Source organism: Nipponia nippon, unplaced genomic scaffold, assembly GCF_047370975.1.
Source record: "Nipponia nippon isolate SJK-2023a ecotype South Korea unplaced genomic scaffold, ASM4737097v1 scaffold_1, whole genome shotgun sequence".
NCBI lineage: Eukaryota > Metazoa > Chordata > Aves > Pelecaniformes > Threskiornithidae > Nipponia > Nipponia nippon.
The window spans coordinates 29,682,716-29,707,086 of NW_028262290.1; the positions used below are offsets into that span (position 1 = coordinate 29,682,716).

The 24,371-nt window shown below is 38.4% G+C and overlaps 1 protein-coding gene and 1 long non-coding RNA gene across 6 annotated transcripts in view; one reads left to right on the forward strand and one right to left on the reverse strand.

The window, feature by feature from the left end:
- Positions 1-24,371, forward strand: part of LOC148057281 (uncharacterized) — a 195,472-nt gene that overhangs the window by 77,959 nt on the left and 93,142 nt on the right. The gene's annotated exons all lie outside the window — the stretch shown is intronic.
- LOC148057282 (uncharacterized) overlaps positions 1-24,371 on the reverse strand; it is a 60,857-nt gene that overhangs the window by 13,688 nt on the left and 22,798 nt on the right. The gene's annotated exons all lie outside the window — the stretch shown is intronic.

Here is a 24,371-nt window from a genome sequence, read left to right on the forward strand (position 1 = left end):
TAGAACTCACGTGTGTGTCCCTCTCCCTCCCTATTCCAGCAGAGTGTGCCAAGGTGGAGCTATTCTACCCTAGGCTAGCAGGGTCTGTGGAAGGTGGTGTGCGCCATTGCAGTTTCAGCTAAACGTGAAAGATTAATGGGGTTTGAGAGGAGACTCCATAAACACAAGTATGGCTCTATAATTTTTACTATGCCTTAGAAGAGAGTAGGCAATGATTGTTCTGGCTGCCTGTCCCTATTCATGACTAGTACTGTGGCTTTGTTATGATGCTTCAGAATGATTGTGCAAGATGATATCCTATGTTTTAGTGCAAGAGGTGGCTGGCTGTGCCTCTCCCTCCTCCGGTGGCCTTTGCAGGTACCTGTTCTTAGCAGAAGGATCAGTCCTGAGTGAATGGAGTTGCCTGCTGGCAGCCCTGGGGAAGATGCTGTAGCTGGAGAGGAGAAGGGAAGGCTGAGGACATATGCTTGCACTTACCCTACTGACTGTCTCAAGGCGGGTCTCCCTGGGGCAGCTGCCTAACCCCATCCAGGTGCACTGCAGTGAGCTGCAGCATTGACTGTGCCATAGCTGTTCATCAGATCTAAGCATGATCTCTAATCACAAACTCATTTCCAGAGCTCTATGTCTATGATATTAAAAAAATAGAAGAGTTGTTCAATACCACAGAGCAAACACAAGGTAGCAGTGGCACCGTATCTTGCTGGGATGACGCCTCTCTGTGGAGGAGGAAGCCACGAGGCGGCACTGAAGCATCACTTTCCTGGGGGGAGCAGCGAAGGTGCAGAGAAATGGGGCCAAAACCCTCCAACCTCTTTCCCACTGCGTCATGGGTAAGTTTTGCAACCAAACTGGAAGCTATATGCTCTGATATTATGATTCTTCACTAGAAATACAAATGAGCCAAACCCCAAAACACTGAGCATTTGAAGTGGCTTGGCTTTTAGTGTTGTTTTGGTTTGTTTTTTTTTAGTGTCTGCAAATCTACGTGCTTGTTTCTGCCTGATGGAACCCCAGGCAGCCCCAAGGAAAGTTGCTTTAAGATCCTTCCAATTAGATTGCAGCCAGAAACTCCAGGATATGCTTTGAGTGCGCTTGTGCCTATGCATCCCTAACCCAAATCCCACATTAGACGTGTTCAGATAAGTTTGGAAAAGCTTTGCAGTGAGTCATCAGCGCTTTATGTGCTTAGCAGGATAGAAATTCAGATACTTCAGAGGTTTTTTCTTTACAAAGTTTATGTAAAGCTTTACCTCAGAGCTGAAAATATTTAGGAAAAAAACAGAGAACAACAAACCCCTCCGTGCTGCATTTGTTAATAGAACATTGTTCTCCTCCTACTGCCTGGAGCTTGATTTAAACCTGACTATTGAGTTAAATGTACACATTGTATTTGTCAAAGAGCTTCTAATAATGGATGCCTTCATGTTAAATTTCCTAATCTTAAACAAAGTAAGACAAATTCTCCAGGGTGAAAATTCAAGCCTTTACTTGAAAACAACAAAGAAGATCAAACACTCCAAATGGAGGACTCCAAATGAGAAAACAATGAAGATATACTTGGTAAGGAGTAGACTGAATAATAGTCCTTCTGACTAAACTGACCACAAGCTTTTTTGATTTAAATTTAAATGATGGAGAGCAACTGAAATTAATTCTTGAATTGTTTAACACATCATATAAAATAATCATCAAATAAATGAATTCCAGAAGCTGGGCTGCTGAGACAGAAAGAAAGAAAAAGAAAAGAAAAATTTGCAAGTAAGAGGACCTTTGTCACATTTGAGTTGAACTTGGATGCTGCAAACCTATCCAAAGGCCAAAGAACTGCTAGAGCCCAAACACACTTTTGAAAATCGTCAAACAATGGAGCATGGGGAGTGCCTACATTTTGAAGCCTGAGCAGCCATGCACATAAGCTCTGCAGGACCTGTGCTTCCAGAGGCCTCAACAGGATGCATCTCCCAGTAAACGCCACAACAGTAACAAATCTTGGTGACTGTCATTCTTATGGCACAAGGATTATCCTGAGCAACTTTCTTTGGCATCAGTTAACGCTTGTGAGCAACTTCTTTTTCTTTCTTTCCTTTTTTTCTTCTTTCTTTCCTTCTTTCTTTCCTTCTTTCCTTCTTTCCTTCTTTCTTTCTTTCTTTCTTACTTTCTTTCAGGCAGGTCTATATGAGGTGGTGAGCAGCCCTCACTACTTTGAGAGTGGAGAGAATGACAGGCAGAACAGCACTGCCTTTATGTAAAGTTGCCTTTCATCCCAGCTGGGTTTTAGCTTGCAAAGCTGTTTTTGAAAGGAAAGGTTGCCTGCCAGCTGACACTGATGTTTTTATATATAATGCATGCTAGAAAATAGGTCTTTCTACATGTTCCCTCAATTTTTAAAAACAGCTATTAAGTCTGTTCAGTCCTGGAATAGGGGATTAAAGAGAAATTGTGTGGGCAGATAGAGCCTATGAAATGTGTTGATTAGCAGTCCTGGTGAGTTCTGTCCATGGAGCAGGGACAACAGCATGGTCTAACCTTGACACAGCAGGATAATGTACAGAGAGTTCAGTCACCAGCCATTTCAGCCTTAAGTATGGCTGCTGAGACTTTAATCATTACTGCTAATTATGGCTTTGCAATATGGTTATCAGCCCATGATAAGTGGAATAAACAGGCCACATTCCCTTTCATGAGTCACCACAGAGCCATCAGAAGTAAGCTACTTTCTATTGCCAATGACCTGAAAAAGATGGAAGCAAAGTCCTAGAAGCAAAGGAAGATAAGTCCTGTGATCCTCTCTCAAACCCAGTCCCTTTCTATGGGTTTCAGATTCCTACAGTTGACTCTACTTTCTCAGCAGGTCCACTAGGCCATTTTCCCCAGAGCAAAGACTGGCCTCCAAAGCTAACACTTGGGTGCTGTGCTTGAAAGGACTGATTTAGGTCAGTTGAGAAAAAAAGACTTTTACGTATACGCATACTTTTAAGTCCAATTATGATCTTCAAATAGCTGCGAAAGGCAGAGAAAGAAGTGCAGAGATCATGAAAAAGGAGATTATAAGTCTTCAGTTCTTTGGAAGTGTGTCTGACTTGCTCTGAGGGAAGCAGTGATGTGCTGACTAGATAGATTTTTTAGTTTGGAGCAGAGGTTCTCAGCCTCTTTTGATACCTGGAGACTCTTCAGGTCATATACCAACACAAGCAGGAAAGTGTGATTATGACCAAACTCCTTGTAATCTGGAGAGCAGTGATTTTCAGTTTGAATCTGTTTTTCTTATCATTCAAAACACTTTGTATGTTGAATGACTCGTACAACATTGTGGGTGTGAATGACTCCTTACGAGCTCATGTAGGAAATTCTTTGTTACAAATAACTTGCCTTGCAAAGAGCCAAATTATGGAGAAAAGACACGTAGAAGAGTTGTCAGTTTGCCGCCCAAAGAATTGCTGTGGATTCTTGTCTGAAATCTTTCCTTGTTCTCCCATGTTTGTAAGCTCAGACTCCTGACAAGAAAGCAAGTAAACTGCAGGTAAGGAAGCAGTCACGTTTAGCTGGGAGGTTCTTGGTGATTCCCATCAGGAACTGTTCTGTGCTGCAGCTGCTGCAGTACTGGCAACAGTAAATAATTTCAATTTTAGCTTATTGGAATGGGATTATAGTCCTAAATCATGCAAGAACAGGTTGTGAGAAGAATAGCGCTGGTAGATGCCAAGGAGTACTCTCCCATGAAAAGTATTTGAACATCCAGAAGAAAGGGCTGAGGCCTACAGAGAACCAAGGGTAGGCAGTGAGGTCGAACATGTCTCCTGAGAGCTCAGAAGCTGGATTAGAAATGTGCTGAGAGGCTGAAACACCTGGGAGCAGAAAAGCTGAGTGAGAGCATTGCTGTCAGCTGAGTGTCACTTGCTGCCGAGAGCAAAACCCCAGAGCTGCTCATGGGGAGGGACTGAGCAAGAGAGAGTGAACCCAGTGGGATGGGAAAATACAGAAAGAAGTTCATTGCTGACTCATTGATTTGAACTGTAAATGGCTCAAATGGATTAACAGAGTGCTGAGTTTTCCAGAGCCCCTGGACTGATGATTGTAGGAGCTACTGCAGGGCCAGTAAACGCTGTCCCTTTGGGCTGGGTGTTAAGGAGGTTGCCTGCACCATAACCAAATGCACTCTCCCAAGGCACTGGGGAGTCCTTGGGGCTCAATGAGAGAGCAAGCTGCTGCATTGGTAGTTACCACTTCAGGAGTGGATGGTAGGACAGCACATGTTTTCATTACAAAGGCACTGCTCTAGACGTTGATGGAATATTCTTTGTTTCTTGGATGTTCCTGTCATCCCATTAATATCATGTGTTGCATGCATTCTTAGTTGAAGATTGGCTTTTTCTATGTGATCATTTTAAAATGAAAATGTTAACCATTACAAACTAATGTAAATGATAGCAAAGCCTAGATTCCAGCATTCACATGTTACTGCATACTTTAGGCAGTGAAATACTTAAGATTTTATTTAACTACTAAAAATAGCTGTTAAAACAAGAATCTGGGGGCTTAGTAGTAAGGTAATTCTATATTAGAAGTAAGGTATTTCTATATTAGAAATATGCCAATTCAACATGGTTATGAAAATGGGACATAACTAAAATCCACTCTGGATGTTTTGTGGGTTTTTGTTTGGTTTGGGGAATTGATTTCTTTATTACATTGTCATCTCTCTGCACTTTTACTTCAGTACTTATATTAAGTGCCTTACCTCTGCTATTTCTGGAAAGTTCCAGTCAATGACATGGAAGTGATAGATTACTATCTGCCTTTAAATGTTATTTGCCCCCCCAGAAAGGGAAAAAAATTATCCACAGGCAAATATTCCAGCTTTGCCCAGCTAAATCACAATTTCTGGATCACGGAGTAACACACACAACATATGTCACTTGTTTTGGAGTGAAATGCAGCTATGCAGAACCTTTGCACTGCAGTTAGCTGTCTTTAGCAGTAAGCAGTAGATGGCAAGGTTTATTTTAGGCAAATGCAGAAAAATTAAGGAGAAGCTTCACAAGTTTAAGACTGCAAAGGAAGGCTTGACATAATCCTCACAGGAGGAACAGCTGTTCATAAAATCCTTTGACCTTAGATGACTTATGAAAGGTTGTTTACTACAGATTGATCAGCGGTGTCTCATTTTGAGATGATCAATAATGGATTTTATAGCAATAACTGAAGACTGATTATTCCTGTGCCAGCTGAGATGCCTTAGGACATTTGAGACATCAAGAGTAGTGGTGTCACACAAAGCCTTCAGAAGACACATGCCCTTCTGGAATAACAGCTGAAGACAGGTGAGAAGCCCTAGGGATCTTTAATGATAAAGGACTATCTCTGGGCAACTGAATTGTGCCCAGTGGTATCGTTATTGACAATATCATGTATTTTTATTGCAGAAAGGTGATATATGTGCAAAGACATTCCCGTGAGTGTGAAGAAGATGGCGCAACCCTGATTGTAAACTCTCATCTGTTGGGAATTCTGAATAGAGGTTGAAATATGAAGATAATGACTCCAAAATCTATGTTGCAAGTAGAGAACTACATTTTATTTGGCTTAAGAGGAGGAGAAAATCCCAAATTTACAATGCAGCGCATGCTGTTGTGTCTGTGCCTGGGTTTTTCTCTTCAGATACAGTAAATCCCAATGTCCCTCAGATCAGCTTTTTAATATTTCATCACACTGAGTTCAAGCAGTCTCAAGCGAACAGCTCTGCAGGCCCATGAGTGCTGCTTCTTCTGGGATGACATTTACTAGCATGGCAGGTCTCCAAGGCTGATCCCTGAGCAACGCGGAGAACCTGTGCTATGCGATCTGAATTGGTTTAGCTGTGGTAAAAGCATTCATATAGAAGAGCAAACATGCTGAAAATCCATATCATGGTTTACCTACTGGTTAAACTTGTTCATAGGCCATATTGCAAAGCACCTGTTGTTTGAGAACCTGCCAGACATAAACCCCTCTGTGTACTCTGAGAGTGATGATAGCCAGTCCTGGTGATTGCTATTCCATTTGTAAGGCTTTTGCTAGTATAGGTGCTCCCAAAGTGTTCATCCATATGTATGTTTGCCAATGTATTTAACATTGCAGGATATCTGACTGAACACATGTGGAAAAGACAAAATGGTCTCTAGAAACTATGAAGGCTAGGCAAAATATCAGCAGGAGCTGCTTTGGCAATCTGTTCCTCTTCTACTTGCAAGGAAAAAATCAGAGAGGCAGAAGGCAAGTTTGATAGGTTTGGCCAGCCAGCGTTGAGGCAGCTGCTGTTCTCTTTGGGACGTGAGGTCGCCAGAGCAAGGTCATACCTTTTCCAACTGTTTTTTGCTATAAACAGTGTTCCTGTATTCCTGAGCCTTGAAGGGCTCGTATAAGGTCTTATAGGCTCTTCAGGCAAAAAATTAGGGTCTTATTCACCATTATCACCAGGTTAAACCTATCTGAGATTTTCTGAAGTGAGCTGGGACACACATACATAGGCCTTCAGACACCTGAACACTGGGACAATGGCCTCCATCAAAGAGAGAGAAACAAATAACCTAGGGAAAGCAGAGTTTGTCTGCTGCAAAACAATAGTTTTGTCTGCTACCTAGCTACAAAACAACAGTCTGTCTTTAGCCTTAATCTGCCATTAGCTGTCAGAGAGAGAGGTGAAGACTTTCAGCATGTAGCAAACACATCCATCCTTGTCTGCAGAAAGTCCACCACTTCCTTAAGTAGGTGACGGCTTTGTATCAAGGTATCTGCGCAAGGACAAAGAATATCCATGTTTAAAATGTACTTCTGTGCTTGATTGTATCATTATTCTGAGTCCATAAAATGTCAGTAAATTTTCTGAAATGCATCAAAACATTTCAATACTCAGAGTTTCATTATTAATAATATCTTTTATTGAATATATGAAATTATCCAGTCCTTGTTGACTTGATTAGCAAATGTTCATTTCAATGAAACAGGAGAATATAATGGTTGTTAGAGAAGATAGTTGTGACAACTAGTTTTGAGTTATAACAAGTGTCTCAATGACACTAGTTAGCCATGCAAACAGTCACTGGACATGGCCAACAACAAGACGTGGCAGAATAAGTTTTGTTAATAAGCTTTATATTTTTATTTATAGGCTAGGATGATGTAACCTATCAAACGTGCTTTCTGCCCATACTTTTTTCCATGCATTTGAGGAACCAATTCCCGAGGTAAAATGGCCGCTGTCATTTTACTTGGTCTTAATAGTTTCCAGAAACTTTATGTTTTTTTCACTTACATTCTGTATACAGGAAGCAGAATTACATCACATTTAAAATAAGCACAGGGATTTTTGTTTTGCCATTCAGTAACTAAATATTTGCTACCAGGTATTAATGATGGATAAGGTAGATAAAGTTTTCTTATTTCAAAACACGTCTTTGTGCTTGGGAACAGCTCAAATGGGCAATTAGGAAATACATGATGCTAGCTAAAAATGCATTTTTATCCACAGAAAAGGAATACAGATTTCTTACACAAATACAAATTATATATAACAATTTCTATAGTCAGTGAAAAATGCATCAGCTTAGTAGATAGAGCAATAGCTGATCTTCTGGATACTTTGCAGTCTGGCTCTAGCTAGTCTGTGATGACTGTTGTTTCACCTCTCTAATCCTATATACAAATGAAAATAAAAAGAAATATGCTTTGAGATCATTAATGTATCGGAACTAGGTATTACAGCCATGGTAGAATTTAGGAAACTTACATCTTATTATAAAACAAACTAAAAGGAAAGACTATGGTCTATCCTGAGGTCTCAGGGCTCAAGTGCTTTTTGGCAACACTGTTTGTTTGGATGCTAGCTCTGCTCATCAGGAATTATGGTGCCCAGTGGTGTAGTTGATAATCTGAGTAATGCATCTGAAGGAAGCCCAGATGGCCAAATGCTGCCCTTTTTATTTTTTTCTGAAGGAATATGTAGCCCAAAGATAGATTAGGAACAAGTGACAGATGTATAAATAAGTCATTCCTTGGCATAAACTACCTTAACCATAATTATTTCCCAGTCTTTTTTATTGTTCTTTGCCCCTTGTCTGCATTTCTGCGGAAGTAAAATGTGATGTATGGTGAAATGATCTATGGTCAAGGTATTCAAGATCCAATCAGGCACAAAAAGGATCAACAATATCTTAAACTGGGTTAAGTATACAAACCTCACTGGGTTAATGGATACAAACTGTATATTGATTCTTTGGGTATTTATTCAAACCAGACATGCCAATATCAGTTTGTTGTTAATGAAGAATATCATGTAAACCCTAGTTATCTAAATATTTATATAACATGATGCCCTTTGGCTCAATGCTTTTAATGTAATTACCTTCATAATACTCCTGTGAGGTAGGGAAGTACTGTCAGACAGCAATATCCAAGCTTTTAGAAAAGGATTGGTGGAGATCAGGGTATTGAAATTATATTTCATTAGACTCAGACTGGTATTCTAGCTATGGAGGCCCTCTTTCTTTTCAATTGTTTCATCTTGTTCATCAAAGAAAGTACCAATACTAATAGAGACTGATTCCAACCTATGGGAAGCTCTTTTCTTGCTTAAGATTGGGTTTTGAGTAACATTTTAGAATGACTGCAACCATTGAAAAACATATATTTTAAAATGTATGTGTGCCCTGACAAGAAAGACAAAAAGAAACTTTTTTTGTGGTGTTAAGGGAGAAATTATTAAATGTAGCCCTAAATAAGCTCCTAGAGTTAAAGGCAGTGTTCAAGGTCAGGTTGGATGGGGCTTTGAGCAACCTAATCTAGTGGAAGATGTCCCTGCCCATGGCAGGGGAGTGGACTAGATGATCTTTAAAGGTCCTTTCCAACACAAACCATGCTATGATTCTCTGATTCAAGCATAAAGTGATAGCTCAGGGCTGGTGGTCCTATGGTTTGGTCTTTGCTGTTACAAGGAAACTAATATTGTAGTCAGTGGGATAAATGCTTTTTTGCACTCATAGGGTATAGATCCAGAGCAGTTACATTGCTTTTCACAGAGGAAGAATAGAAGTACAGTTTGGGGCAATCAGTCATTAGGATTTGGAACTGCCCTTTAAATACTGCTTATTGATTAATAAAGCTATTTCTGTACTGCTTACCTCATGCATTTGAAGAATTAAAACTCAGTTGAAAGAATCAATACAATTTACTGTCTGTTTTCTAAGGATTGCTGGTCATGATTTAATTTGACAGTAATCTACATCAGAATAAGATTTTACTGTAAGATTAGTTCTACTGAGCCCATTTACTATGGTGGTTACTTCAATTAAATACCAGGAAATCCGTTCTGGAAAAATTACCACATTGCAACTAAGCACTATTGTTATTGTTGCCATTAATTACATTGTGTCTTAGATTTTAATAACTCATTACAGATTAACAAAACCCCATATAAATCATAAAGGAGATGCTAGTTCTGCTATTGCATTTACTGAAAACATTTTGACAGAATAACATAACATTTCATGTATTATTACAGCCTACTAGGTCATTCTTCTCCTTTTGGTGTCCATATTGTATTTAACTTTTTCAACCTGCTTTCAGAATATTTATTATATAGGCAAAGTAGACCTAATTTTACAGACCTTTAAATTGCTTTTTTTTTAAACCTTCCCTTTGGGAATACTAAGGATTTAGCCAGTCTATGAGTTTCCCATTTCAGGGCATTTTAGCAGAGTTCAGTAACTCTTCACTTGCTGGCAACACAATAATCAATTGTACTATCTGTAATTTTCCATTCTGAGTAGCAGCCACCACTATCTTACACATTCTGATATAAGTATTTCTATTAGTTTTACTGCTAAAATGTAGAAAATATAAAGTCAAACAAACCAGTTTCCATTGCATTCTCTCCCTGCAAATGTAACTACAAGATTTCCCTGCAATTGTGGTGATTTTGACTGTGATATAGGGGCCCAATCATGAGAATCTCATGGAATATCAGGTTTTTTTCTTCCAAAGATCTCAGATACTCTGAAGGATGTTATGGTAAATGCCTTTTTATGAATTTTTGCTAGAAATCCCCCCAGACTTGACTTCCCTTTGTGCTTTGGAATCAAGAGGAATTGTGGATACTTCCCAGCCATAGTTGACGTAAGATGCCTACAGGACACAAAAAAAAAGTATTGAGGCTGTAAAATCTAAAAAGATTAGTTCTTTCAGTACTGTTCTACATCAAAGCTTATATTAAACCAATAGTAACATAGACAGAAAGAGCACATAGGGAATTGTTCAAATAGGCCAACTACTCAGACAACTTAATTTGTCTAGTCAGTGCAGGTTTTTGTTTGACACAGACTCTTATGATTCAATAACTTACTGTAAATTTTGCTTGGATTTCAGAGATTCATGCAAACTATACCATTGATCCTGCAATCAGATTAGTAAGGCCTGACTGTTAAACCAATGTGGAGCCCCATATGTTTTAATTAAATTCTGAATGTAGTCTGTTTTTAAAGACAAATAATATCTAACTGATCTAAAGCTGGAATTGTATCTCTCAGTAGAAATGCTATCCTTTAATTCAAAGAGCCTAATTCTATGCTTTCAGCTACTGCTTTCCTCTAATTGTTGAGATCAAGTGTTTGAGGCCTTCCTGCTGTCTCGGTGCTTGATTGGTCTCTTTTGTATATGTAGGATATCTGTCCGCTTGCCTACTAGCCAGGAAGCTGATGTCTGAGCTCTTAAAGTGAATGCTTACTGGGGGTATACACAGCGCACAGAATCCTAGGGCACCAGTGATGCTTGAAAATACCTCTGATGTGTACAGTGATGGCAAACTGGTGAAGTTTAAAGTACATCAAAAAATATCATTTCAATAGTAATCATCCTTTAATCATACCGAGAAAAAAACATAGTACTTTTTCTTTTAATTAATGTACTAGCAGAAAGAACTGTCACTGGAGACAACCTAAACTCCCATGGTTTTAAACAGTGTGTAGTCACTCAGACACTTAACAAAAAAACCATTGGAATATGTTTGATGAGTTTTTTACAGAGAAACTTACCTGTTGCAAGTTCTTCTGGGACATTCTGACTTGCAATGTGCTGCAAATGTTGCCATCTCAGAGTTTTGGTACTTTTTTTTTTTTTTTTTACTAAACAAGATATGAAGTAGCTTGTGTGAAAAAAGAAAGTTAAGGCATTGTGAAACCGGAAAGGATGTGGATTCTGAGTTTTGGAAGAAGGTTTACAAACTCCATATAATATAATTGCTTATAATATGTCTGCTGCATCAAAGAGACTTGTGTTTTTCAAATGGAAAAAATTATCAATTTCTGGATGAAAAAGTTGTTTCCTAACCTCCACTTCAAAAAATACCAGCATGAAAGGCAGGTTTCGTCTTCCCAATGTCTATGGAGAAAGACGAGTTAAACTGCCCTCAAAGGACTCCTGTCTCTCTCCAGAGATTATAGAGGGGTTCCTGATGTCCAGTTAGGACTAGATACTTCTCTTGTAGATGGTTAAGTTAGGTGAGATGAATTAAGTAATACTGCTTTATGGAGAAACATGGATTCAGGTACTCTAAGAACTGAAAGGACTTTTGTGATCATCTGTGTCTGACCTTGTAGGCACAGGAATTCCTTGAGCTAATTCCTGTTTGAGCCAGAGCATATCTTTTAAAATCTATTCAATTAGATTTTAAAGAGGCACAGATGGAGAACCAACCACATTCTTTTTGTGTTTAGTTGTTTCATGGTTCAATTTCCGATTTTTTGAGTTTGCTGTTAGATTTACAGCCCAGCACCAGCTTCTAGTATTTTGGTCTTGGATTCAGCTGTAAATTGAAGACCCTATGATTATCAGATGTATCCTCTCTATGAAAGTAATCACAGATTCATCACCTTATCTTCTCCTTATTCCCAGTCCTTCATTGTTTTTTAGGGGAACCTGAGATTTCCTGATTGAATCCAAAGTAAGAGTTTTGATTGATGAAGCCCTGAAATAGTTGGTATTGTACGATTTCAGAGGTCTCCCTTCTTTTGTATCCTGCATATGCAGCTCCTGGAGGGAGCTCACAACAGAAGTCAGTGAATGAGGGACTCCATACTCTAAACAAGCTTTATCTCTCGTCCAGCACAGCTCAGGTGCGGTTCCCTTCAGAGCAATCTGCCAGAGTCCTCTGTTTACTGGAACACATGCAGAGAAGAGTCTGTGACAGGTCTTTGGTATGTGAGAAAAGGGGTATTTCATGCTCTGCAATTTATTTACGTGGACCTCAAACTTCTATTGTAGGAATCCTGGAGAATTAGACACTGTGTGTTGTGTGTGTGTATGTGTGTGTGTAACTCTTCTGATAAATAATAGCTTTCTCTAATAAGAATAAAGAGATCGTAGGGACATAACCTCCTTCCTGCATCCTTTTCTCAGGGAGAACTCCCTGTCTGAGGACAGTGACATTTTTGTCAAGCTAAGGACTTCATCTTCAGACATTAAACATATAATTTACAAATCTTTTTGCATTTGTAATTATTTTAGAACAGAGCTTGATCACAACATCATTTTTACTTGGACTTTCCCTCAACATTTGCTATGTTTTTGTGCTAAAAAAAAACCACAACAGAAGACACATCTGTCAAATTTACTTGGGGTTTCAGTGTCCTTGTTCTCTCCTACTGTCATCAAAATCATGAAGGATTTTCTCTTGCTATATTGGTCCAGGTGCCATCAAAGTTTCATTATGTTTCCCTTCCCAGCCAAGTTTAAAGGAATTTCACTGAACAAAAGTCATCCTTGGTGACAAATATTGCCAGACACACATAGCAAGCTCTCCAAAAACCACACCTTGAATGTTTTGCGTTAAACAAGTTTTATTTGTACTTTCTGTCTATATATGTGTCTCTCTGTGTGTATTTGCACTTATGTACACAAACTTTGGAGGCTCAGTGGTTCTTTGATGTGGGTTTAGCTAACCGGTTGGACAGTGTGTCCTCAAGTATATTAATAAATTAAAATGCAGCAAAAATTCCCAAATCTAAACAGAACTTTGGAGAAGTTGGAATCCACGTCTTAACTTCTTGGTATAGCATAGGTTCATCTATTATTATAAACTAAGGATGCATTTGATTATTCTTTAGTGCTGGCATGGAATATCTACTGCCATACTCTTAAGCAACACGTAGTGTAGCTCCATGCCAATTACTAACCAAGAATGCTTTTGGCTTATGCTAATCACTGAACCATCACCAGAAGTACTCTGGGAGACTGTAAACTGGACTGGCTAAAACACGTCAAGATACAGTACACAAAATCAAGTGCCCAGTATTGTTCCCCCCAATGCTTAATTTACTTCTACAGACATAGCATAAGATGATTAATATTTTGAATTACCTAATTCCCTACTTGCGATTTTTGTAAACAGTGCACTTTCTCCCTCTTTCTTTACATGGTGTTTACGCTCCTTGTGATAAACCTTGCTTGACTGCTATGTAGTGAGCCCCCAAATTCACCAGATAAATAGATACTTTTGAAAATGCTGAAGGTATTGTCCAATGTTATTCATAAAATGACTAAAACTGTTTCTATCACTTTGGAGTCAAAACAAGTAAGTTTTAAATAATGATTATCTTGTGTCCTTGGTTTTGGCCCAAGCTGACTTACTAAAACCGATTTATTTAATAGCAAGATATACACAAATCAGTAGCAACTAATGAACTTCATGCTAAAATACTTCAGGAACTAGTCACCACAGTGCCTGTACCACTAACGAGGAAGGGTGACATCACAGGGTACATGAAGGACAAGTATACTACCTATTTTTTAAAAGAAGATAAATGGTGTTCCAGGGAAGAATCTATAACAAATTACTAAATGACAAACTTGCAAGCTCTCAGGGGAAAGTGGAATGCTAAGCAGCCAGCATTATGGATGTCAAGAACAAAACATATCAAACTAATCCTTTGTGCTCCTTAAATTGAACTTGAGCCAGCAATATTATGATTTTCAAGACAAACCAACAACAAAAGCTAGTTTTAGCTCTTAGTTAATTAATAAGTGGTGTCTGTTATATCTGGGGGAAAATTACTACAGTTTGTTTGACATTGGTGAGGCCCAATTCTTCACTTGAAAATCACATTGGCTTTTATCTACCACACTTAGTATGTAGGAGAATAAATTGAAAAGAGCCCAGAAAAAAGTTATGAAAATATAAGACGTGAAGAAAAGTTGAAAAAATGAGGCTTGCTTACCCTAGAAAAGAAAAAGCATGGAGCGAGAGAGGTCTTTTATATATGTAAAGGGTTGTTTATAGACTGGATGGGATCAACAGTTCCGAATGTTGGCTGAGGAAGAAATTAATGGAATAATTTAATTTCCAGTAGGTAATTTGGATTTTTTTTTTAAATATGAATTATTAAATATGAGAACTTTGAAGTGCTGGAATTGGAATCCCAGAAATGGAAGCTTTAAGTAAAAGCTGAGATAAATATCTGTCTGGGATAATGTAAGTGCATTTGACCTGGCATCTTAGGAGTGGAACCACCTTAAAGAGCTTCAAGAGAGGGGCTGACATCTGGCTCCCAATAGCACCAAGTGATGAAGTCCACCCTGCTTTGAGTTAGTCCCTTCTCTAGTCAAGCTGTCTTGGGGAGAGACAGTTAATACAACGCAAAGGGAGCCTGGGAGTGAACAAACAACTCAACAGGACAGGCAGCAATTTGATGCTCAGCTGTCCCCTGAGCAAAACAAGCATAACCTTCCGAGCCTGCATTTTTCTTAGTCATTATGTGGTCAGGGAAGGGATTGGTTATTTACCTAACACAGATAGGTAAAGCACAGAACATATTTCCAGTTTGATCAATTTTTTTTAAGACTAGAAATTAATTATTAATATTTTGTAATGATTACACTATTAATAACACATTATGGCATGTCATTACCATCTCCGGAATTTATCTTAGCTGCATAGGTACAGAAGCTAATACACTCTCTGTAACTCTGAAATTTGAAGAAAGTAAGTTCTTGTTCAGAATATAATGAGTCCAAATGACAAGACTGGTCAGTTTTTTATCTATAAGCCCATTTTTGCACCTGTTTCTCATGTCTGTAATATTCCCTTTTTAACAAGGTGAATTCCAATTATTTGATTCTCTAGAGTACTTCTTACTCCTTTCTATGATCTCCTGAGGCACCAGCTCTGCTTCACATTAAAATATGACAAAAGAAATACTTTTGAGATAATTGTCATCTAAAGCACATCTATGATATTCATATCAGAAACTGTAATCTAAGTCTGAGATTAAAAGCAGGGTCACAAGCCTTGTGTTTTATTAGCAGATGATCTAAATCTGTGTTTCTCCACTTATACAAGGAGAAAACAGGTGGTGGCAGATCTTGTCATGGTAGTGAGACCTTTCTTTTGATATAAAAGCAACCTTAGAATAAAAAAGATCTGGTTTTCTTTTATTTTAACTGGAGAGTCTTTCATTGTTCTCACATTTAAAAATAAAAATCCAAAATTTCTAAAAAATACACAGGTTGGTGGAAGAATGTGTTGAAAATTACTTTCCTCATCTGTGCTGTTCTGTTTCTCTGGCACTCGGCTTCATTTCCAGTCTCTGTTTCCACTTCACTTCAGTATATTTTGTTTCTCCGGGACAGTCGTTGAGTGACAAGAATGTCACATCAGGGAATAAACCAGTGCAAACTGCAATATGTTTCCAGGACTAAACTACAATTTGAACAATAGCTAATATGAAGAACCCCAGATAACTGGTAGAAATATATCAACATATATATACAAAGAAGTTATTATACAATAGCTGACAGCAATCTGCCTTCTGAAAGCTGTTTGAGGGGATATTTGAACCACATATTGTACGTCCATTACAGACAACTTTCTAGGGAACTGCACAAAGAAAGCAAAAATGAGGAAACACTGTTCTTTCTAAGAACAGGTTTGACTGCTTATTTTGTCTTGTAAACTTTACCTCTAATTCCAGTGACTTAAAAACAATCTAGCAATGCACAGCTTGCAGGTTTCAGGTCATTCTCTGCCTGTTTTTTAAATGGAAATCTACAATTCAAAATTTAAATGTATCTGCCTTCCCAATCTGTGCAGTTACTGAATATGAAATTGTAGTACACCCTGCCTACCTGTAAAACGGCTGAGTCCCCATTGAAATAAGAGATCATTCAAATAACATGTGTTTGGATTGAAGAATACCTGTGTGAAAACTATTTACATGAGAGGGCAGCCAGCTTCTCCACACCACACTTTGGATGTCCTTTCCTGACCTTTGGTTCTTTTTCTGATGAGAGTCCTTCATTGGTAATTGATGCACTGCAATTCACTATCACAGAAATGAAAATGTAGCACATAGCGATCATACCCTCAGACTGCTAAACTGCTACAGACACTGCTTTGTTGCTTTGCTACCACCCACATGTCAGAGAAATGCATTGGCTAGGCTTGCTCGGCAGAATTCACTACACTGGTTCTGGGTTTCCACTTGAATTATTTTGATACCTGCTCATTTTGTCCTGTGCAGCAGCATAAACTGAGTGAGGCACAAAATGTCCCTCCCAATTCCTTCTCTGCCCTTACTAACTAAACTTGGCCAATTTGATCTCATACCTCCTGGGACAACAGTTACTTTGGTGGTCTTTGGGGTGAAAAATGGCATGGCCATGTGCGTTAAGAATTGAACGGGAATAAATTCATTCTCCTGGTTCAAGTGTGATTTGAAATAATTGCACACAAAAAAGGTAAAAGCTTAATTTCATTCTATGAGACCCTATGCCTGATTAGTACTATTTATCCCTATGCAGCCAACAAAAAGGTGACAAAACACCATATTGTCTGGTTATTTTGATAGAAAAGTGATTATGGATTTATGCCTGATTAGATTAAATTTGTACTGGCAGGTGGTCTGCTAATTCACAAGTCAAATATTAATGAGTGTTGAATTAGGGCTGCAGAGTTCACGACTACCTACTGCCTTCTTTATTGGTTATTCCCTGAAAGGTAGGGCTTAGCCTGATTAGATTACTGGTTAATAGGAGCAGGTGACTTTGGAAGAATCAGCTCATTAACTGTTATGGGTAATGTTAAGCATACATTCCAGTGACATAATTAAACTAAGTACTAAGGATGTTAGTAATGGGAGTAATGGGAGGTTGCTCATTAAATAATAACTGTGTTTACTTTCAAGCTTATTGCCAGTTTATTTTTTTCATTGCTGTCATTAACAGGTGTGCTGTGATGGTGCATTCTGTTTCATAGACAAAATGTCAGTTGATCACAAATGAAAATACACTCAGGACAGCAGAATTACAGAGCACGAGCTTCTAATGGCCAATAAAAGGTTGGTTACATCTAGACATTACTTTGTGTTCTTAAATTAATTCGGTTGACATTTGTTGAAATCAGCTGTGATCAGAGCAAATTAATATTTTTCTCTCTAAAATATATTTAGTACAAGCATACTTGGATAAATTGCAGGAATCTACTCAGTATTAATTGTCCTATGTGTCTGTTTTGAATACATGTCAGTTGTACAGATGAAAAAACCAAATAAATATCCCCAAATATGTATTGAAATGTAGTACATCTGATCATAAGAGCCATTTTAAAGAACACATTGTGGCATATGTCAATGAACTGTTTATAGGAGATATACACTCTTAAAAGAAAAATACTTGCTACTCTAAAAGGAATTGTTTTCCTACACTATTCCTGAAAATAAAGCATTCTTCCTTGTTTCTAATTTTGTTGCTTTTTATTTCCATTCCGCAAAGTTGCTTGCCCTTGCCACTGCAATGCCACATCTAAGTCCTGCTTAAACACCTGGCTAAGATTGCCGTATATATCCTGATAAAATTGGAACACTTGTAATTGTTCCTTAGTGACTTTGTCCCAAGAAAATGGACATATTCCATTTTCCAGAATGGAAATATCCCATGGAAGGAAATGGAAGGAAACGTGTCATCTCTCAGTCCCCGTTCCAGTCCCAACATTTACTTCTTGCACTGGGCTCAGCCATTCACCAGGCTCCCGGCTGCTGTCACCCAACAACTGACTCTGCCACCAGAGAGTGTGCCGAGGCTCTTAAAGCATTCATATTCCTCTGGGCTGTTTTAAAATAAATTACATTCTCTGTAAAGGAGGAAAACATGTACGGAATCCTGAGGTTTGGGGTGAACTGTTTCTAGGAATGCAAGTGATACAGCTTTTTGGACAAGGACAAACTTTGCCAGCTGTGACCCAGAGAAGTGCTCTCCTGCATTTCTTGCCTGTTGTGGCCAGAGTGGACACATCTGCCAGCTCTGTGTTCCTTCTAACTTTTCAGTGTCCATGAATAAAAGCTTTGGGTACCAAACAATAACAACAAAGAAAGTATAAAAACAGGCCAAGAGACATATGGCAAACACGAGGTGATAACTGCACAGAAAAATTTAGCACGTTGTTTACATTGCTCTTGTCACGAGAAGACTGCTCAGAATTACAAGGCTGACCTAGTTTAGGGTTTGACATTCTTGTTAAATGCTCCAGGGCAGGTACTTTTTAAAGCAAGATACTTCTGTCCTGCCAAGGTCCATCTACAGCATACTAGCTGCCAGTACTAATATTTCTTTTAAGAAGATATTTGAAGGACAGGTTGTATGCACTGTTAGAACAGAAAATGTGAAGGAAAACACCTGTAGGGTTGAGGGAAAGGAATTGCATACCCACACCATAGAACTAATGCTGCAATATTTGTGAAGCTATTTGGTATATCATTTATATACCATCAGCTTCCTTCCTTTGGAATAACTGAAACTAGGTAACTAAAAAGGAACTAAAGGTCTTCGCCACATGTGTGTCTTTAGAAAACACTGATTTCCAACTAGTTCCATTAAAATCAACATCCATAAAAGTCAGGGAATGAATTTCAGCAATATTTTTGACAATTTTGGTTTCAACTTACAATAATAACTATTTTCAATAAAATTATTTACATGTTAAAACCAGATTTTAAAACACAGATGCATTTCCCCTTATCTGTATCGCCCCCATAGGAACTGGCTTGTATTTATAATAAACAACTGTGTGTATAGTGAACTTTATGTATTTATTTGTTTCATTTTGTAACTTTTGGAATAATAGGGCATGCAGGAGTAGCTGTGGGAAAACACAGATCAAGCAATATTAAGCCAAGATTTTTTCTGTAATTTCTCATTTACTCTGGCAGTTTTTGACTGGAGAGGGAGCTGAAATAGCACAGAAGACTAAACGGGACAAATTTCAGCTTTAACTCAGAATTCTCTGACTGTTGGATCTGATCCAGTTTTCTCTGAAATCACTGGAAACAAGTTCACATTGATTTCTCTGAGAGCTGGATCAGACCATCTTAGACCCTTCAGTTAAATCCCCTGAGACAAATTCTTTGTTCTGCTGGATCTCACTAGTCCCATGGAACTAATGAGTTAAGCAGCTGTAGCTAAAGGATAAAGTTTACCCTACGCTACTTTCTTTATATAGCTTTGTTAGAGTTACAATTCCCATTTGCCCTTCTGTAAAGGGAAAGAGGGAAAAGCATAAAAGGGAGAGGTTATAGTTCATTTTTTATTATGAGGTAAACAAGAGAAAGGCACATTTCAGATATAAGGCTCATATTTTGACCTTGAGAACTCAAACACTGTCATCCTACTCTGTACTTTTGAAAATTAATTCAGCAGGGGTTCATTTGCCTCACACTGCTGACCTTAATTTAACTGTAAATATTTTGCTCATAATTTTGATGACTGAATTAGTAAATCTGTCTCTACAGTATGTTCCCAGTATGTAATTGTTCCACTTCATACCCAGGCATAGCTGAGATCCACCTTGGTAAGCAAAGCCCGTTCTGACGTCTGAGGAACTGTGTCACACTGCCCATATGTTCCTTATGACTAAGGAGGTCACCCTGCTTTATAGGAAGTTTAAAAGGTCCGTTAGAAATTGAATTTGAGTAGTTTTAATAAGCAGATGCTGGGTTACATGAAGAAAAGCTCCATTTTATCAAATAAAATTATATACTGCACCAGCATTTGTATGCTTTGTAATGTTCAGTGTATTATCACCAAATTAGCGCCCTTTTAACCTTTACTTTTCATTGCAATAGCCTACGAAATCCTTTTATCACTTTTCAAAGATACTTACTGGTTGCTAAGCAAGTACAAGTCTCCTATATTCACTATTGTTATTAACTGTCACTGCCATAACCAATAAAAAGGAAATAGCAAAAAGTAAATTTCAATAAGCTTTGAATTTTCATATTCTACTTTTCATCATGACCTGTGCTCTCCATAGAGGAAAACACACTAGCTCAAGTCAATGTAGAGAGCTGATCTGACTAAATGGCGTGAGATCTGTTTGTCACAGTAGGTCGTTTCAGACTGGAATGCCAGAAACCATTTCAGAGCTCTGTAGACCTTCCCATTATCTCTGTAATTCCTGCTGATGTTAATCAAAACTATTGTCCTATTTGCAAAGTACTAATATCATTTTGATTACCATTCATTTTATTTATCCCTTGCCATCTGTTTTATTTTACGGTTCTCTCAGGGCCATTTGGAATAATGTCTCAAATGTTATTTGTATAGTGTTCATTTTGATCAGCATATAAATGCATAATAATATTTTATGTAATGTATAATATATTAATATGCAATTAAATTCTGAGGAGTTATATTAGAGTTTATAAGTGCTTTTTGGGCTTGGACAAGACAGAAAAGTGTTTTTGTAATACAGCAAGCTTTCAACCCTATGGACATTTTAGAAAGTTGAACCTGTGCACCTCAAAAGCTAGTTCCTGACAGAGACTTCAAATGTCACGAATATACTGTAAGTATGTTTATCTAGCTATAGAGAAACTCATAAAGTTAAAAGTAGAAACATTACATGTAAGATTAAATCTTAGAAAGAAAAAAAAACTGATAAATTCTAGTTTTAACAGTGCTGGGATCAATGAACTAACAAGTTACTACATCAGCTAATGCTAAGCAGCTATATTCACTTACATTCTCATTATTACGCTATTACAATTAGGCCTTTGAGTGGAAATCTCTAGCCATTTAAGTCAAATTACTGCTACAGGAGTTCACCCAACACTTCCTTCTGTTACAGCTTTCCAAACAGTTGGTTTAGTAGAAAAACAATGTAAAGGTGAACAGAGCACACTCAGAGGAAAGATAAAGAGTGGAGATGCAGAAAATATGAACACTTGCTGTCACCAGGAATGTGAGTGGAACATTTCATTCAAGCTTTTTCACAAAGGCCTCAGCCACAGAAGAAGGAGATAGTAAAAAAAATGCTTTAGCAGTAGAAACACCAGAATATGAATGCTCTAGAAGGTCCTACAGTAGAAGTAATGATGATAAAAAGCTTTGTTGTTCAATATATTTGCTTGAAGTCAACGCTGACATCGTTAAATAAGGCAAGACAAAATCCCAGTGATGGAGTAGTTAGTTAAATAAACATCCGCAGACAGCTCTGGGACAGTTAGTGTTCAGAAGTGTTCTGGCACTGTCTAGTGAGCCTCCTCACTAGTATTTATGAAATACAGAATTATTCTATTGTTTGTCTGAGCTCAGTAAAGATGTCAACAACTTCAATGGTGCATGAAAAAAGTGTCTAAAGCACAACTTTGTGAAAATGCCCAGGAAAAGTCTTAATGAAAAAAAAATTACTATTCTGAGGAGCCAGTTCTATCAAAAAAAAAAAAAAGCATTACACTTTGCCTGACACAAAATCACAGGGTGTCCATCAGAAAGAGTTAAATACAAACAACAAAACGAGCAGTCATTCTGTGCCACAAATTTAAATCATGAGGTATTACTGTGTTCTACCTGCTGTAGAAATGTGCTCAGAAGAACAATGGGGTCCGTGTTCCTCTCTATTGTTAGATCTGGGTTTTTTTCAATTTTCCTTTCTATTTAGGTGCTGGCTCCTCTTGCTCCGAGCCAGCCAGCAACGGGCTCACTCTCCCCTCCCACATACACAAGATTAAAAACTGTGTGAGTTTGTTCTCTCCCTCTGGAAAATGTAATTATCAGGCCGTAGAGCCTTGCTGTTATGGGAAAATGCAAAGCTGAGTAACTAAGTAGTTCACAATAGAAATATTTTGATTATTAAAAGACCCATTGTTTGGTTCCACTTCCAAAAGCTGATGCAATATCTGGAAGCATGATATTTCCATTGAACTAGGCATCCCTGCCTGAATCCCAGGTGGCAAAGTTTGTAAGCCATGCTTCATTAAAGATTTTGTTCCTGTAAACTGAGTTCTGCCAACAAGCCTGTATAGCCTCTTCCTTGCAGGTACTAACCTTCGTCTCAACAAATCTCTGCACCTCCCACCCATTTCACATCATTCCAAAACAAACCCTACCACTGAACAGGCTCCTGCTCCCACCCCAGCACAAACTGAATGACCTCTCCCTTCCAGTTATTCCATGTAGTGACTTGTTGAGCTTCCTTCTGTAGTCATTTGATATTGTCTGAGGAATGAGGAAAGAGAGAACATTGCTTTTGACAGCAGCTTACCAGATAAATTAAAAATAAGCAAAGTTTGGCAGGCTTGCTAATGGATGTGATTTCAAAGATATCTCGTACACCCTGGGACAGAGTAGAGAGTGTCTTTGTTTGTGAAGTGCTCATGATGTGCATGACCCTCATCCTGATGTGCATGACCTTCATGCTGACGTGCATGACTCTCACCATTTTAAGACTTGTGTTGTCTGGACCTGAGAGAAGACTCTGGGGAGTAATTTTCCACTGCCACTGAAATGCATCCAGGCTGTTGGAAAGGAAGGAATAAGCTATTGTTCTCATTCTTCCATTTCCCTAATAGAGAAAAATTAAAGGTATCAGAATTAGAGCTAGGCAGCGGACATAGATTGTGGGACTATAATTGGGAGGAGGATGTGCTGCCATCAGAATATAATGGAGAATATCTTCCCGTCTAATGCTGAACCTTGGAAAATGAACTGCAGCTAACAGTTTGCAAATATGCTGGGTTCTGAATGCTGCAAGGTTAGTGTTAGAGTGTCAGCTTTAGTGCACTGGCCACCTTCCAGTCTGGATAATTACATGCTGCTTACTCAAACAAGCCTACAGTTTCACTTGCACATGGTATTCCTCTCTTCCTATCCTGAAATGCAGTACAGAGCTGCTGTGAGTTCATTAATAATAGAGCATTTCAAGAGTAAGCAATCAGCCATTCTGTCATACTGTTTGCAAATTGTCTTAGAGCAATGTAGGTGTATATAAAATGAACAGTCAGGCACAGTTAGACCCTGGCATTAGTGAACTATTTACATGCCAATGACTTTAAGCAAGGTTACTTTGGTTCCTTATACTCTTTGGAAGGTCACTAATTTTACTTGCTTTGCTCTGAATTCTCTTTGTAATCATGTTAAGGGGTAAAACAGTAATAATCTTGTTCACATATCTGTGGGATTTTGTGCTGAAACTTTGGGAGTTTTGAATTTCTTCTGCCATGTATTCTGAGAACTAGAGAAAAAGAGGTTCAGTTTGAGACTAAAGCAACTACATGTTGCTGTTCACACATCCAGTAGGTACCTAAACTCTCATTATAGTTAAAAGATAACACAATGCTCCACACTGAAGATTAATTTAATTTTTAAGTGAAAAGGCAGATATAGCTTGCATCTAGGACAGCACAACAGCTCTCGGTGCTTGGCAATTATGCCCATAGACCTCATCCAGAGAACTCTGTCTGAAAGCAAGTCCAGGTTATTTATTGCTCCTTATTGTCCTCCCACATTATTCACTGATGAGCCTTATCTCAGACCTCCTGTGCATATGCAGATGTGCTCCTGGACTTGTGGATATTGTATCAGAACAACTCTATGATCTCCTCTACTTCCATCGCAGTAGGTCATCTACAAGCCTATAAAGCAGTTGATGTGTATGGGACTGCAGGTTAAGGTGGCCACTAACAAACGTGAGTGTCTCTCCTTTGCTCATAAAGCATTCACTAAAGTTCTGCCACCTCTGTCAGCACTTCTGCACTGTTTCGGTTTGATATGCATGAGGAAGAACCAAAACCTAAAACATCAGATAGAAGAATGGCAGAAAGTAGAAAGCAAATAGTGAAATGGTCATGATTATAATGATTATTCTTGATACTACAAATGAGAAGTAGGAACAGAGACAGCATGGGAAGACGACCGGTAAGTAAAAAGCAAGCCATGCTGTTCTACAATGTGATGCAAGGAGATCACCTGTCTGTTAAGTTCACCCTTGCTGAGTGTGCTCAGTATGCCAGTGAATATGTCAGGGACTCTTTAACCCTGGAGGGCAGCAAGGACATGCCCTGTATTGATACACA